Here is a 15,862-nt window from a genome sequence, read left to right as displayed (position 1 = left end):
AGAGCGATGTCTTTTCTGACATGGTCTACCTTTACTGTCTGCAAATGCTTGCAGAAAATCATTGCCTGAATCTGTAATACTTTAGTATAAACTAGTTTTCATACAAATTGTGATAACATCAATGACAATGCACTTTTGTTATATCTACTTATGGAAAGCAAGACCATATGCCATACGAGAGCCATTTGACTCCTGGGTCAGTGGGAGTTGAAGCTGAGTGTTATTTTCACAATCTGCACTGAGGTGCATGCTGCTGCCAAGAATTCTAGCTAACTGAAAGATCTTATCTGGATAAATTGGGTTAGAACTATTACAAACATTCAGAACCTAATATTACTTTCTTTGAAGCTCATGGCAAAGCTTCCCTTAGTGTAAACAGAGTGTGTTTCTGTTCCATAATTTTCTGAAAGTTTTGCTTTTGAAATGCGATGGACTTTTTTCCTTTACCTCTTGATGTTCACTAATCCTTTTTAAATACTAGCCACCTTATGTTCATAAAGAAAAATAATGATGTCATGCATTGTGAAAGCTTACTTGGTAATAAGGGAATTTTTGGAGGGCTGTTTCTACTGCTTCAAAACCTTGCTAACACACAGATTAAGGGTAGATTAAACTGACCCTCCTTTCCCCTCTCCCCACCAGACTATTTTTCCATTTCGGTCAAAAGCTGAGGATACTCAGTTCTTTGAGAGTTCTGAGCACTTCAAAAACATGACCCAATTTCAGTGAATATGATTTCAGGGTTTTTTTCCTTCAGGAAGTGGCCTGTAAATAGAGTAAGCAACTCTTACTTTTCACTGCTGATCGTGCTTTGTGTTACTGGTTCCCCATTGACCTAGTGTTGTTTTCCTGGAACGATGCAACGACATGAACTGCATATCCAGAATATGTGGATAAATGCAAGCCCAATCCCTCAGCTGGGCTATTGCACTTAAGATACAGATACAGGGTAAATACACCGGACATAATACTTTATTATTTAGCTCTGTGACATATTGCAGCTTGAGCACTTAACACTGAAGTCAAGATGTGCTTTCCCAGTGATTTCGGAGGGCACTGGAGCAGTACTTTGATGAATCTCAGCAGTACAGTGACTGCCGAACAAATGCCACCAGATGTGGATGCCTACTGGAGTGCCAGTAGTGAAGCCTCCATAGGAAAAGTAAGTGCAATTTTGAAGTCTATGGTCAGTATTTAGTTGGCTACTTGAAATCAAAAGCTTTGGAGAAGTGACCAGTCATTCTACCCATTTGTCAGAGTCCCTTTTGGTCTCTTCTCATATCAGTCACTATATCTTCTGAGGGCTACTTCCATTTCTGCCAAGGAAACTGTACTTCATCTCTGCCTTCCAGATTTTACCAGAGCAATCCCAGCCCTGGATTTCTTCACACAAATTAAAAGACCCATACTCTCATTCACAACTTTCCCAACGAATAAAATGGCCTAATGTATTCCATATGCTGAGAGCCATTTGCTATCGTACCACCCGTGCAGCTCTGTCTCATAGCATTGACTAAGCTAAAATTCTTACACGTCTTTTTCAAGCAATACTCAGCAGCACTAGAGAGGCTTCTTCCAAAAGACAATTTTGATCTGGGCTTAAATGTGAAACATGGATGCAAAATGATTGTTTTGCCCCACCTGAAGCAGTTCCTGGCTAGGTTAATACTCTTGCTGTCATTTTCAACACTGTCATTTGCATAAATGTGAGGTGCACTCACATCCCACTTCCAGGACTTGAAGTGCTCCAAATGCAAATACACAGCTAAATTCTTCAACACAAATTCATTTGCCTTATTTTTTAATAACATTTCTACTACAACTTTTGTGCTAAAGTGTCTTAAAACATCTCAAGCTACAGGTTGGCAATAGATGCAAATAAATCACTTTTCCCAGTGATCACTCCAGAAAAAGAGGAAAAATGATACTATGCACCAAGAGTCTGATTCCAAGCCATATTATCATTTGTGGAAAAAAGATTTGGCTTCAACTTACATGGCAAGCAACCTTGAGCTGAATCAAAACCAGTTTCTAATAGTCATTCATCCATCTGGCCAAGAAGATTTTTGCAAACTAACTAACCAACTAACAAATTTATGGAACAGTTATCCTTTTTGTTCAGGAGATTTCTGAGCTATGAATAGTAGTCCGAATTTCATTCCTGCCTCATGGACCAGAAGAGCCTTGGCACTAGAACAGCAGCAGCAGGTAGTGCATTTCTGCACAGAGGTACGTGACCAAATATCCTCAAGGGCTACAGAACAGGACTGAAGTGTCCTTAGGCCCCAGGACTGAAGTAGTGGAGGGGCAAGTGCTGGACTGAAGACTCGAAAGAAAAGCAAAAAGCAAAAAACTAAACCAGTGCATGTGTCTCAGTCTTGAATAGCAGGTGTGCCGCAGTTCAGCAACATGCCACTTTGATTGAAGTGTTTGGCTGAGTGGTGCAAACAGGATGTGCTGACACAACCGGCAGAGGCACTACTCATTTCTGTATGTAGGCAGTGCTCTTGCTTTCACCCTTTCCCAAGTGCCATTCAATCTTTAGTCATGCCTGCAAATTAACCAGCTCTCCCAGCACTTCACTGCCTAAGCAGTCGGTGCCTCTGCATCTCTGAGACACAGCCTTTTGTCTGCAATGCAGATGGCAATGAAGACAACGCAGCAGCGAGGAGACAACAGCCACAAAAACGATCAGCTCAGAGACTTTATAAGTGCAGAGGTATGGAAATGCCTCCTCCCACAGAGCACAGGACTTTTTATATGGCTACTTTGAAAAAGAAAAAGCAAAAGCTTTGGACTGGTCTACTCCCTAGTGAAACATTATTGAAGCAGAGGGCATGCCACCAGGGAAGCATCAGCCCCAAGCATTACTCTATGGTTTGATTTTTCTTTTGTCCTGACCTTTGCTGGCAACAATAAAAATCCAAATTAAAACGCTTTTATTAGTGAAGTAAGGAGCTGGCAGACTGTACAAATGAAGTGCTCATCAACGTCGAGGAGGAGGGAGAGAAGAGTCTGAAACCCTCTAATTATTTTTAAATTTTTTTTCCTAAGAGGGAAAAAAATAACAAGCAGAGTAAACATAGATATGTGAGTTTTATGCTAAGAACATTACTGCTTCTGTGCAGTTATCTCTCACTGCCAGAATAGCCCTAAGGATTAAGACGGTTTATTGGGATCAAATGCCTTGGAGATTTATTATAGTGCTGACTGTTTACTCATTCACATTAAAATACATAGCTATGCTTATATCCCTGTATGTGCATCTCCCTCTCACAAAATCTTTTCCATTCCCTAAATGGGTTAGCCCGGATTCCTAGCCTATCCTATTTTCCATATCCAAGTTAAATCTCCAAAGACATCTTGCCATGCCTGTGTAGCCAGGATATCCCTTAAAAGCATTGTCAGAATTCAGATCGCAGCACTCGCGGCCTATGATTAGCACCAAAGTTTTGCTCTGAGGGTTGCTTAGGCAGGAACAGAGAGTGACAAATGGGTTAGAGGCTGAATGATCTCATGGCTAAAGTAGCTGAGGAGTGGGAGGGAAGGAAATCAAGGGTCTTATCCTGGAACAGATTTTCTGCAGAATGTGAACTTAGGGGTATGAGACTTTGGAGGTTATTTAGCACAGTTTTTTGGGGTTTTTTTAAAGCTAGCTAATGAGTAAAATAGGTGCCTCTAATCAAGAAGGTGGGCCGAAAGCCCCTGCTGCCTCACATAATCTAGCCAGCCCCTTGCTGTCAAGTTTCCCTTAAAGCAGGTCTCGGCTGGCCGCTGGTCACCACGTCTGCACGCTCCTCCTGCATGTTTGCAGGATGGGTCCCCTACAGAGCCCAATTCAATCAGCCTGCTTGGACCATGTTAAAACTGCCATTGTTTTAAATACCAAAATATCACTAATGGTGCCTGACTTTTGCATAGGTGTCTGGTGATTAAGGTCCACATTTAGGAAGCTGTTGACATGGTTTTGTGGCTGACCTGTTGTTTTGTTATCTCATCTTTACTCTCTGGATTATTCTGCATTTTATCCAGCAGCTAAGTACCATGAACGAGATCTGTAGGCCAGGGATCAGAGATTATGTCCTCTCACTGCCGTGCTAGTGTTTGTACAGGCATTAGCCTTGTAACCCTACGATTTTTGCATTCCTTCCTCCACAGTAGTCCTGTTTCAAAAGGAAGGATAGAGAACAACATGCCTTCTCAACTAGTCTACAGTTCAGTGGCTCAAGTATTGGAGTGTGGATGGACTTACTTCAGTACAAATCTCCCATTTTCTAGGTGAGAAACTTAAGCATTAAGCAGACCCTTCAACGATTAACTTATGATATAGCAGAATGCTGAACTGAGCTTAATAGCTTTCAAGACTCTTGGTTAAGTACATATAAGCCAACAAACATTAGAAGAAAGAGCCTTTTAGGAAGGGAGAGAAAAGGGAGAAGGAAGACAGAGGAGAGCTGAAGGGCCTTCAGAAAAGAGGGAGAGGAGCACAGGCTGCAACCCCCCCAAGCATCTCATCCAGGCTGAAAGCTCCTCTCTGCCTGTAGCCAGAGGGTGCACAGTGCAGAGGGCAAGGATGCACATTGCCAGCTCTAACACTGATCGGGCACGCCAGCTCTGCGCCAGAACCTTGGCTCTGTTTCACCTAACGACCCTGCAAACATTGGAACAAGCTGGCCACCTAAACCTCCATATTTGATTTAGGCCTATTTAGGGTTCAGGTTCATAACTAAATCAAGTTTGAATGTGCTTCGGATGCTAGAAATACCCAAGCTACTCTCACAAGTTTTCCATCATGTCAGATGTGACCTAAGAGAAACCATGGTCCTTGTGCTATAAGGCCCACAGGCAGATTCACAAGTGCAGGTTTATATATGAGTTTTACCCTGAATATCTTTCAAAGCAAAGCAAGTTTTGTATGAAGTTTTTCTAAATAATACCTGACAGTTTGGTGCAGGAAAAAAGCAGGCTTCCAAGTGAAGTAACTGAGGTGATTAAAGAAACACAATGTAATTTGTATAAACAGAATTTAGTCAAGGCACTGAGTTAAATAGTTCTGCAGTTAACAAATGTGCCTTCAGAATATTTATAGACGCTTTTGTCTAGATCTCAAGTTTCACAGCTTAACCAAAGACATTGCACCTTAGCAATGTAATGAAGGTATTTGGGGGTGTGTGGGGGAGTGATTTTTGTTTTGGGGTTTCCTTAGCTACAGACACTGCAGCTAGAATCAGCTCACCATCCCGTCTAACACCAGATTTCTTTAGAGTAGTGAAAGGATGAGCGGCATCAAGACTGAATGAGACTAACGGTCAACTTGTATGGTCAAGTGCAAGCATCACTCACCATGGCAGGGTTGCTCAGCATGCCAGGATATTAGTATTCACCTAATTTAAATAGTGTGTGTCTCTTGCACAGCATACAGAGTGACCAAGGACCCATAAGTTGGCTATGCAGATGAACGGTGGGCGTGTGCAGAGATACCCATGTGCACAGACATATGCCACTGTGGTACCCTAAGAACTGGCCAGCCACAAATTCACTGCTGTGCAAAGAGGTGTGAGCGCACATGCGCGTGCACACACACACACACACACACACACACACTCGCACAAATCCGTCTTGCCTGCCCTCATCTGCTGTACTTCTGCCTAGCAACACTGCTTAGCAACAGGAGTCTCAACAGCCCAATTTGATGGTGGGCTGGAATGACTTGCAGAGAGATATTCAGAAGGGCTAATTTGCATCAGACGATATCAATGTCCAGTCCAATTAAGAACATTTTATCTACTGGTTTATTTATTAAAATATGATATCAGGCAAAAAAAATGAAAGAAAAGCTTCTTGTTTTCCAAGGGAATGTGTGGTGGGGAAGAGGTAAGAGAGGCTAAGCGTGAGACCATTGCTGAACTGTGACTATTCATAATGAAAAAGAAGCTGAAGAGTAAGTGTAGCAGAACTACATTAAAATACGTGACAATGGTCAAGTGAAATTGCACTGAGGTGGTGAAGGACTTTAATTTTTTTTTCTTATTTAAGTGAATTTAGTGTCAATGAATGGTATCAGAGTAATAACCCTAGAGACCGAAATCTTCTGTTTACTCCCAATACGAGCACAGCACAAGCTGCACTGATTCCAGCCTCTCTCTCCCCCTTGACCCACGACCCCAGTCCCTGGGCCCAGTAGAGAGGGGAACATCACCTTTAATTTCTGCAGGCTGGACGGTGCGCATCAGCTATACCCAGACGTCTAGTCAGACAGCCGAGAAGTGCCTACAGTGGGCACACTTGTGACACAGAGCAGCACTATCCACTACAAGTGAGCTGAGCTTCACCAAATCACGTCTCCCAGGCTGCTAAAGGCTTACAGAGACCTGGCCAGTCCTCTCGGTTGAGTGGTGAATATGTCAAACAGTCTTTTCTTACAAATATTTTGATTAATAATTTTTTCTCAGTAGAACAACAGGTCTGTAAAAATACTCTCACGTAGCTACACTTCAGATTGTCTGATTCGCTCACACTTAACAACCTCACTACAAGAGAAATCTTTTCTAATGCCTTTGAGAAAACTGGACCTAGCTGCTTAAGTCTTGTTTTCTGCCTTGTAGGTAAACATCACACGTCTCAGCCAAAAGCCCTATTTGCTGAACGCTAGTTTTGTCATAATTAGTAACTTTGCTGTCATTATCCTCTGGGTGCACTTACAATCAAAACATGGTAACCCATTACAAAAACCTGTATTCACTGATGCACATAAGTATACTTTGCTAACCAACAATCCAACACTTCGCATTTCTCAGGAGACTCCCAAACAGAAATCTGCCTTCACAGTAAGTTTGGTATCAGGTTCTAAATTTCAGTTTACAAACTGGGGCTCACCACACCAAGAAGGAATAACAAACTATAGTGGTGGAAGTTTGCCATCAAAAGAAAAAGAAAAACCCCAGTTCACATAATGTGGTCCCAGCGATTATGATGTGGCGCATCAGCTACTGAGACAAATCACAAATGATGAAATCCACTTAAAAATTTCAAAGCATTTGAGAAAAGAGGGTTGGTGTCATCACTGTTCTCATCTGACATAAAAGGAAGCTGTGGCACGCACATACACACACGTGCGCACACACACACACACGCGCACGCGCGCGCGCACACACACACACACACACACGCACACACACACACACACACAAAAGAAGGTTCATGCAGGCAGATGATAACATCAGAAGCAGGTCTAGACCAAGATTTTCTGATTCACAGGTTTTGTCTATATGTTTTATTCCTAGATAAATATACCATATTTATTTTTTATTAACTTTTCTTAAGCAGATGCACTTATTCCAAAATTAATATGAGGCAGATTAACTTAATTCAGTGGAGGGCAGAGATTTAACTAAGAAGTGCTGTTCATCATTAAATGTATACCTTGCTTTAATACACATATGCTTTTATTGCTCTTGAATTGATCATCAAAGGAGCTACGATCTCGTCTTTGCCTACTATATGACAGACCAAGAATTACTGAAAGAAAGGATTCGGGAAATAATTGGCAATAAAAGACAAGTCTAAAAAGCTCCCAAGCTGTTGATAGCCTATTTATGAACTGAAAGACAGATAAAATATGTCCCAAAATGGTTCACTATGAATTATTCAGCCTGCTTCAGAATTGTTTTGCTAGGATTAGGGTTCACTGCAAATTCAAAGGTAGCTACTAGCTTTACCTACCGCTTCTGTTCTTGTGATTTATCAGATGCCCATTGTTTTCAGGAGTTCGGATGTGGTTGCAAGGAGACGATTCATTGCAAATTAAACGGCTCGTGTCATACTCATCAAATTAGCACTGTTCAATACAATGTTAGCTACTTGCAGCCATCATGTTAGCTCATTTTAACATAAAATGATATCCTCTACGACACATCTTTCTTATGCTGAGGGGATTCATAAATGCTCCTTCCTTTTTGGCAGTTCCAGTCCTTACTCAGGAGCATAATGTGCCAGGCGAGCTATGCTCTCCACGGGAGCGCAGGGACATGCCACCTTCTGCGTTGCTGTCAGGGCTCCAGCCAGCACAACCAACCTGCAAGCTGCTAAACCAGTTAAAACTCCTCTTTAATTCAGTCACATAAAAACTGGTCACATAAAAACTTAAATTGTTATAACAGATGCTGTATGCTTTCACATTAAACCTTTTTAGATGGGCTAACGTTTCTTTTATGTTATAATATCATCAGCCCCTAAGAATTATTAAAGATTAACATTGCAAAGCCTTGGAAAGCATGAAAATGATTAAATTATCATAGAAAATACCATAGTCCTGCAGAATAAAAAAGCTTAACATTTGTATTTGATTTCAGTTAATAACATGGACATAGCCAAACCAGAGAACCAACACTTTATAGAAATGAAGTTTATCACTTTTTAAAATGCTTTATTTATAACAAATGATAAATCAAATACAACTTTCCACAAAGCCAAACCTTGCATAATTCTCATACTTCTAGTCACACATTCACAACAAGAGGAAGGAGAAATGTAAAATTTCTTTTCTTAGAAAAACATTTCGCTAAATGTCATTTTTGTCTCCAGAATAGATGATTTATGTATGCATTTGTACACTATATTCACAGTTAAATATTTCATCTACTTTATTTGCTTTATTCCATTGGTTAAAAACACACATTTCATACAGCCTGCAAGAAAGAGTGGTTATGTGAAGCTTTGCAAAATACAGCCAGACTTTACTAATGGCTTATAAAGACCCTTTCCACTAAAAACATAGCCATTATCTAGTTTACAAACATTTTGAACACATGATAGCACTAGAAGGTTGAACTGCCCTGATTGTTCCATTACTGGGAACCATATTACCTTCACATATCAAAGTAAACCATTATACACTTATGTTCAAGATTCATACACGCTTTTTTTTATTACAGAGCCTAACAGAGCTTTAGCAACAAAATTCATAATTAATTTCCACCCTTATTACTTCAAGAAGTCTTCTATAAGAAGTTCATTAACAACAGTGACCTTAATATCGCCAACAGATCACTGCCTTGGGTTCATAGAGCCTAAAGCCAGACAGACCCATGAATTCGTATCGTCTCCCTGATGTATACATGTGTGTGTGCACACGCATGTGTGTGTATGTGCGTGCACACATGCGTGTGCACACATGCATATAAACATAATGTGTGTATACCTACATACAAAAGGTCACGGAATTTCCCCTTATACCACCATATTCTGCCCACCAGCTTGTGCAAGACTAAAACAGCTCCTCTAGAAAGGTGCCCAGCCCTCATTTGAAGACCTGATGAGAAGAAGAATCTCTTCATGTCTGTCTAGTCTGCCCTCATGCTTATTTCCAGTGTGAATGTGCCTGGTCTTCTCCTTTCTATGTTAAAGGACCCTTTAGCATCTGGTATCTTCTCCTTGGGAAAGTATTTATTCGTGCTTTCCCAGTTTTCTCTCCAGCTTTTTTAATAATCCCAACATGCTGACTCTGTAACTTTTTCTCTGCAGGATGTTTTTTCCTAATTTCTGTCCTTTTTAACAATTCACTATTAGGAAAAAATATGCAATACCAGGCTAGTTTGCTGGTCTGCTGTCAGTGTCATCAGTGCCTTGTCTGAAGGTGAAGCTATCTCCCTATTCCAATTCCTGTTTCACTCTTCATATGCGAAAAGAACAAAAGCAGTCGTCACGCTAAAGTGTTCTTCCAGAGAGCTTTTACCTGTCTCCTGAGTACTGGGAAAGACGGAAACAATCCCTCTCATTGCCAAGCCCTATGCTATACCTGGGCTCTGTAGGGTAGGATAATCACGGAAATCAACAATATCCTTGTCTTGTGCTCTCTTCCGAGTAACACTGTGCCCATTAAGGTTTTAATTTTGTTAGGTCGTTTTGGCGTATATTCTGGCTATTGTCCTGACAGGCTGCGTGAACTGGATGCTCTGTGCATCATTCTGGCCTAATCTCTGTTTTATACTCACCGGTGACTGTAAAGCTCGGAATTCAATCGTACAGGCAGATCTTTCCAATCCTATGTGCCCATTTTCCCATGGTTTCAGCTGAACACATGTTCACCCCATCCTACAATTAACTCTGTCACAATCCAAAAGAAGGAGTGCTGAAAGCTAAATCACCTGCTTCACAGTCAGATGAAGATGAGATTTTATTAACATTTTTTTTAATCTCCCTTATTACATGTGATGTAACAGAATAACTATAAAATTAATACACACTGTATATTTTTAAAGCGCATTTATTGAAGCAATTAAAAGTGCATTTAACCAGACAGCAAGGATGAGATTCACCATTGCTATAGCAACACAGAGGCGCAGTTAGAAAAGGGTGAAAGGCTCTCACTCTCAATGAACAGCATGAGACAGAAGGGATAAGCCAAAGGATTCGAGATCACCCCATGCAAATGAAAGCAGGGATGATTTAAGAAGAGGGCAAGAAGGGAGGGAATAAGTTAGTTTGGGACATATCTAAACTGATCTGCTCTTTCTTCAGTCTTCACTGCTATAAGCCCTGAAAAGACGCTGTCTCAGAAAGCAGAAAGGAGAACAACCTTGTGCATGGCACCAGGCTGAGGGCTACCTCCAGTGAGTGGGACTAGATGCTGCAGCTTCTCCGTCTCACAATCTAGTGACAGAACAGATGTATCCTGCTCTACAGGTATCTGATTGCTCTTATTATGTCAATGCACTGCGAGCTGCATAGTGTTATTGAGAGTTTGGTGTTAACACGGACAGCCTCTCTCATACATTACAACATACTAGAGACACACCGCACATGGTTAATTCGACATCAGTCATTTCCAAATGTGTCATCTGCTCTTGATCTATCCCTCCAGCCCAAATCTAAGGTCACAATTGCATTAAACATCTTCATATTATTACTTTTAAGAACCGAGTTTTTTGTTTTGTTTTCTTTTGTTTTCATTGCTTGGCATTTGTCCTTTAAAGACATAAATATTGAGAGAGCTTTTTATTAGGTAAGTCAAGAAACGATAAACCAAAAAGGAAAGCATAGATTTTTATACATAATATTGTCACATTGCTCACTTTTGAAGAGAAACTGGCAGCTGCCCCCAATTAGAAAAGCAGCTTAGGTTAGCTGTGCTGTACCATACCTGATGGGGCTACCAGAGTGCAGCTAAAGAAACTGTCACGAGGAGCAAGAAATCCAATTTCATTCCACCTCCCTCTTCCTGAGATAAGAGAGTTCTGCTATTGCAGCCTAAAGATTACAAATGATTTCCACATGCACATCCATGTCACACTCCTTTAGCATTTTCATATGAACACTGGAGATAAACTCCATAGCAGTAGAGGTTAAAAACTGACTCAGTGCAGTGTAAAACATCTCCACAAAGAAGCAGAAAAACAATAGCAGTAGCAAGAGCAAAAGAAACAGCTAAATTATTGAAAACGTTTGGGGCTTGCTTTATGCATATATCAAATGCAGAACAGGCAAGACTGATTCCAGCCACCAGTTTCATTTTGCTTCAGTTCTGACCTACTTAAAACAGGCCAGATTTTCTCCCTGTTCTCAGTAGCTTGTCCCCCAACCACCACCCTGGGGGCCCAGTGCAGTTTATAGTTATTTCAAAGGCAAATCAGACTTACCACCACCATCCTGCTTGGCCCCACCATTCAGCCTGCCAACAGTTAAGCACTGATTAGGACTGTACTCTGTGTGCCCCAAGCACTTATCCCTGAGGACCTCAAAGGAGGCCAATAGCTAATGTCACACAGGGGAGTGCGGGTGAATATCAACAACCGGCGACAGACCACCACGCTTGTCCGGGTGCAGGCTGTGACATGGACAAAGTCAGATTGATTTAGACATGGCAGCGCTATTCCTTGGACAATTCTCTCCCACTCGCAGGGATCCAAGCAGAGAGGCACAAAGCCACCAAGACATCCCTCTCCACAATCAGTGTGGGATGTGGGGATGGCCAGGAAAAAAATGAGTGACAGGACAAGTCTGATGCCTCACCCTTGAGGAATATCAGTAGTCAGTATAACACAAAAACCCAACAACTTTGCTTGCCCTACATTGCATTTTACTGTAACCTAGAAGACCAGCCCAGTGACAGGAAAAAGCCCATGTCAAAAGAAATACCATGATCCAGTGCCCTCCAGTTCAGTCAAATTAACTACTCTGTGTCAGGAATATCTGGGCCAGGGGCTCTAATTATCATTTCCCCTTTTCTGCAGAGTTTTATGGCTCAGATCCCTCTTCCACACAGCTACCTAATATCAACATACCCTTCATCTTTGCAGCATGTGGTAAGTGCTAATATATTAGACTACAGCTGGGGTCTTAAATGTGCCCATTATTATGTTTAACTAGACTTAACTATAATTCCAGTAGCCTGTAAAAATTGTATTTTGGTTTTTTTACAGAGTTACGTGGAAGAACAATCCCCATTCATCAAACATATAAACTCTGTCACCATTTTAGAAGTCTAAGCAGGTTGAAAAACAGAAGGGAAAATGATCCTTCACAAATAATTTGTTGGCTGAAGGAAAAATAATGAATAATCTACTTGACAAACATGATCATATAATAGAAAACATATGCATAAATCTTCTTAATTGATGGGAAAAATAATTGAATAAACTCTGCAGAAAGAACCAACAAATTAAAGGAAAATCCATGGTCTGGGTTAAAGCCTTGTGAGGGCACCAGAATTAAAGCAGCAAATTCAGCAATTTGGGGTAAGGACCAAAAAAGTACAGAATCACATTCTTTTGGTTCCCCTTTTGCTGCTACTACCACTGTGAGTCTTGCACTGATTCACAACTGATGTCACACTTGTAGCAATACTACTCTATGGTTCGGGCTAGCTCATGTACCCCTAATATGACACTAAATTCTGGGCATAAATATGAGATGAATAAAGCTGGAAATGTTTTGGGGTAGTTCCTAGGAAGTAGCTCCATCATTGTCCTAGCTCCACTCCACTAGATTTCAAAAGGATCAAGACAAAATATATTTTATTAGCTCCCTTGTTTCAACTGCATTCGAGTTTATCTAAGTACTGATGAATTCTTACCTTGTTTGGTTAGGATCACGTGAAGAAATGCAAAAGGCCTGAGGTGGTGTCAGCAGCAACTGTATTTCATAGAAAAGAAACAGTGTCCTCAGCTTTGCAGATTGAATATTTTACTGGTGTATGAGCTCGCTTCTGAGGATGTGTGCAAACTCTCTCTCTCTGTCTGTCTGTGTCTCTCTCTCTCTCTCTCTCTCTCTCTCACTCACACACACACACACACACACACACACACACACACACACAGATTACATAGTTCCATAGCCATTATTCTTTGTTATTGCTCTAGGTAAATAATACACAATTTTTAAATTGTTGAAGTACATATTTATCTACAACAGATTGTTATAGTTCCAAAGAAGCTATTCAATTCTATTGGGTAAAGGACAGCATCAGCACATATCTACTCTGTTACACAATTCTTTCCTCTCTCTACTTAATTAGTAATCTCATTTCTCAGTTCACTGCTGCTATTTTTCAGTGACCTCTATTCAAAAATCACATCCAAACTACTTTGGCCTATTCTGCACAAGCCACAAGAATACCCCCTTAAAACATGACTGGATCCTTTCTGATTACTGTTCCTCAGTCTCAAATTTTATAATGGGGGGAGCAAAGGGAGTCTAATCCATACAGGAGTGACTGTTTTATCCATACCCTTTGATTTGATGTCATATGACTAGGGGGATGAGTGCTTTGAGAGACAGAGGATCATGCAGTGGTCAAGCTGAGGACACAAAGACAATATCTGGGGTGCTCTGCAATTACTGAGTGCATTTATGCCGTCCAGTGGGGTTTCAGAAACCTTGCAGCGCTGACAAATGCAGGCGTAAAATTCTCAGACATCTCATAAAGAGAGAAGTTGGGTGAGCTCTCAGCACTTTGAAAACCTTACTCTTAATCTCTTAATGTCTCTGTCTCCCACTAGTAAAATAGGATATCTCAGCTTGATTATCAGTTCATGATGCTAATAGAAATTGTATTACTAATTCCAGAGAGAGGAGGATTAGAGCCATGTTAGAATAAATTAACCTCACCTGAGATGCGTCATTAGCGATGTCAGCTTTAAACAGCATCCACTGGTCTCTGCGTTAAGAGGCTGAATATCTGGAATCTCTAAAAACTAGGCCTCAGGTCACAACCAGAAAGAATCCCCAACATGTAACTTGTACTGAACTCCATGCCTTAATTAACATTATGTACACATTGAAAGTTCAGCACATGCTTAAATTCTAATCTTAAAAAGGATTTTTTTTTTCACTGCCTCAGCCTGGACATCAGTGTTGGAGTATTCTAGCCTCTATAACGTATAGTGAATTGCAACTGCTGTGATCTTGTTTCTGATTTATAAAATATTTTGCACCCAGTGGTCTATGTTAAAATAACAGTAAACATCTTCCTCCTCTACCATGCCTGAGTGTTTCAACATCCTCTGTCTTACTCAGAGAACATCTGAAAGGATCCAAGACTGTGTTTAGATGTTTCTCCCTCTCCAAGTCTGGCTGAAGCTTAGACAGGAGCCAGGTGTCTACTTGTCCTGGCCAGGACATGTCTGAACTTTTCTTAACACCTTGTGCACTGCAAGATGTTACGCAGTAGATGGGTGAGTGGTACTGAACAGACCTCTGTGTTTCTCAAGAGCCAATGTAGGAGACTGAAGTACCATATAGGGGGACCTTATGTGCATCTAGAGCTAGGCAGGAATTCTGAGAAGCTAAATGTTGAGCACTGAAAGATAACTTCTAGCCCCTTTGTTTTTTTCTACCTGTAAAGTATTGCATACATCTCTGTGGCTCTCCATTATCTGGACAGTGGAAAAATACAGATAGTACAGATTCTGTGCGATGTTTCCAGGACCATGCTACACAAATGCCAACTTCCACACCAAGGAAGCCTGGGTCCAGGTAGACTTCTTAGTGAAGCCTCAGCACTGGCTGTGCAGGGTGGTCCCTGAACGATAGGCAGGTTTCTGAGCTCAGGTGTAACATCTGTCAGATATTTATGGACCATGCCTGAGCTGGCAAAATGCTCCCAGAGTCTCTGCCATTGAGGAGCATACTGCAAAGGCACCTCAGGGCCATCTCCTGGAAGCACTTGGTCCCTGCAGGACTGTCACTGAAAGGGAACATTGCTGGAAGCAAGCTGACTCCACAAAGAGCCATTTGGTTGTGCTTGCACCCAAGCTTCACATGCCAGCTATCAGTACAGACACCCACGTTGGTTCAACAGGGAGACAATGGATCCAATAACATTCAAACACTCTGAGCTAATAACTCACGATAGCCACAAGCTGGCTGGGCAAAGGAGTAATTGTGATGTTTCTTCAGGAGTAGTTACTCCAACAGCTGGATAAATCAACATAGCTCATTGAGAACTGGCTGTATATTAAACATAATAATCCTGCCAGTTGGGTTTTGCATTGGGGTGAGAGTAGGTATCCCACTGGCTGTTTGAGATTCTTATTAAAATTGTAAAGTTGTGTACCATATTGTTTTTGATTTTGCAGATGGAAAGTGTTAGCCTCATTAATGTTACTGGAAAGAACATCAAAGTTACTAGTATTCAAGCTTCCTGGCATAAATTCAGTATAGCTCAGAGTGAAGCTGTCAGAGGCAGCGAACAGATGCAGCAGTTTGCGCAGCAAAGTCTGGGCTCTGCTTAGAAGTTTTGAGGACCTTGTTGGAAGTTGTGGAGGCTTTCTGGGGACCCCCCAAGGAACTAGAGGGTGATTGCTGCTAACAGGAAAGGGGAGAGAGATAGGCAAGGACAACTACAGGAGGCCTTAACTTCTCC

Source organism: Dromaius novaehollandiae, chromosome 5 (assembly GCF_036370855.1).
Source record: "Dromaius novaehollandiae isolate bDroNov1 chromosome 5, bDroNov1.hap1, whole genome shotgun sequence".
Lineage (NCBI taxonomy): Eukaryota > Metazoa > Chordata > Aves > Casuariiformes > Dromaiidae > Dromaius > Dromaius novaehollandiae.
The sequence above is the reverse complement of the archived record's forward strand: the minus strand, read 5'-3'. Positions refer to the sequence as shown.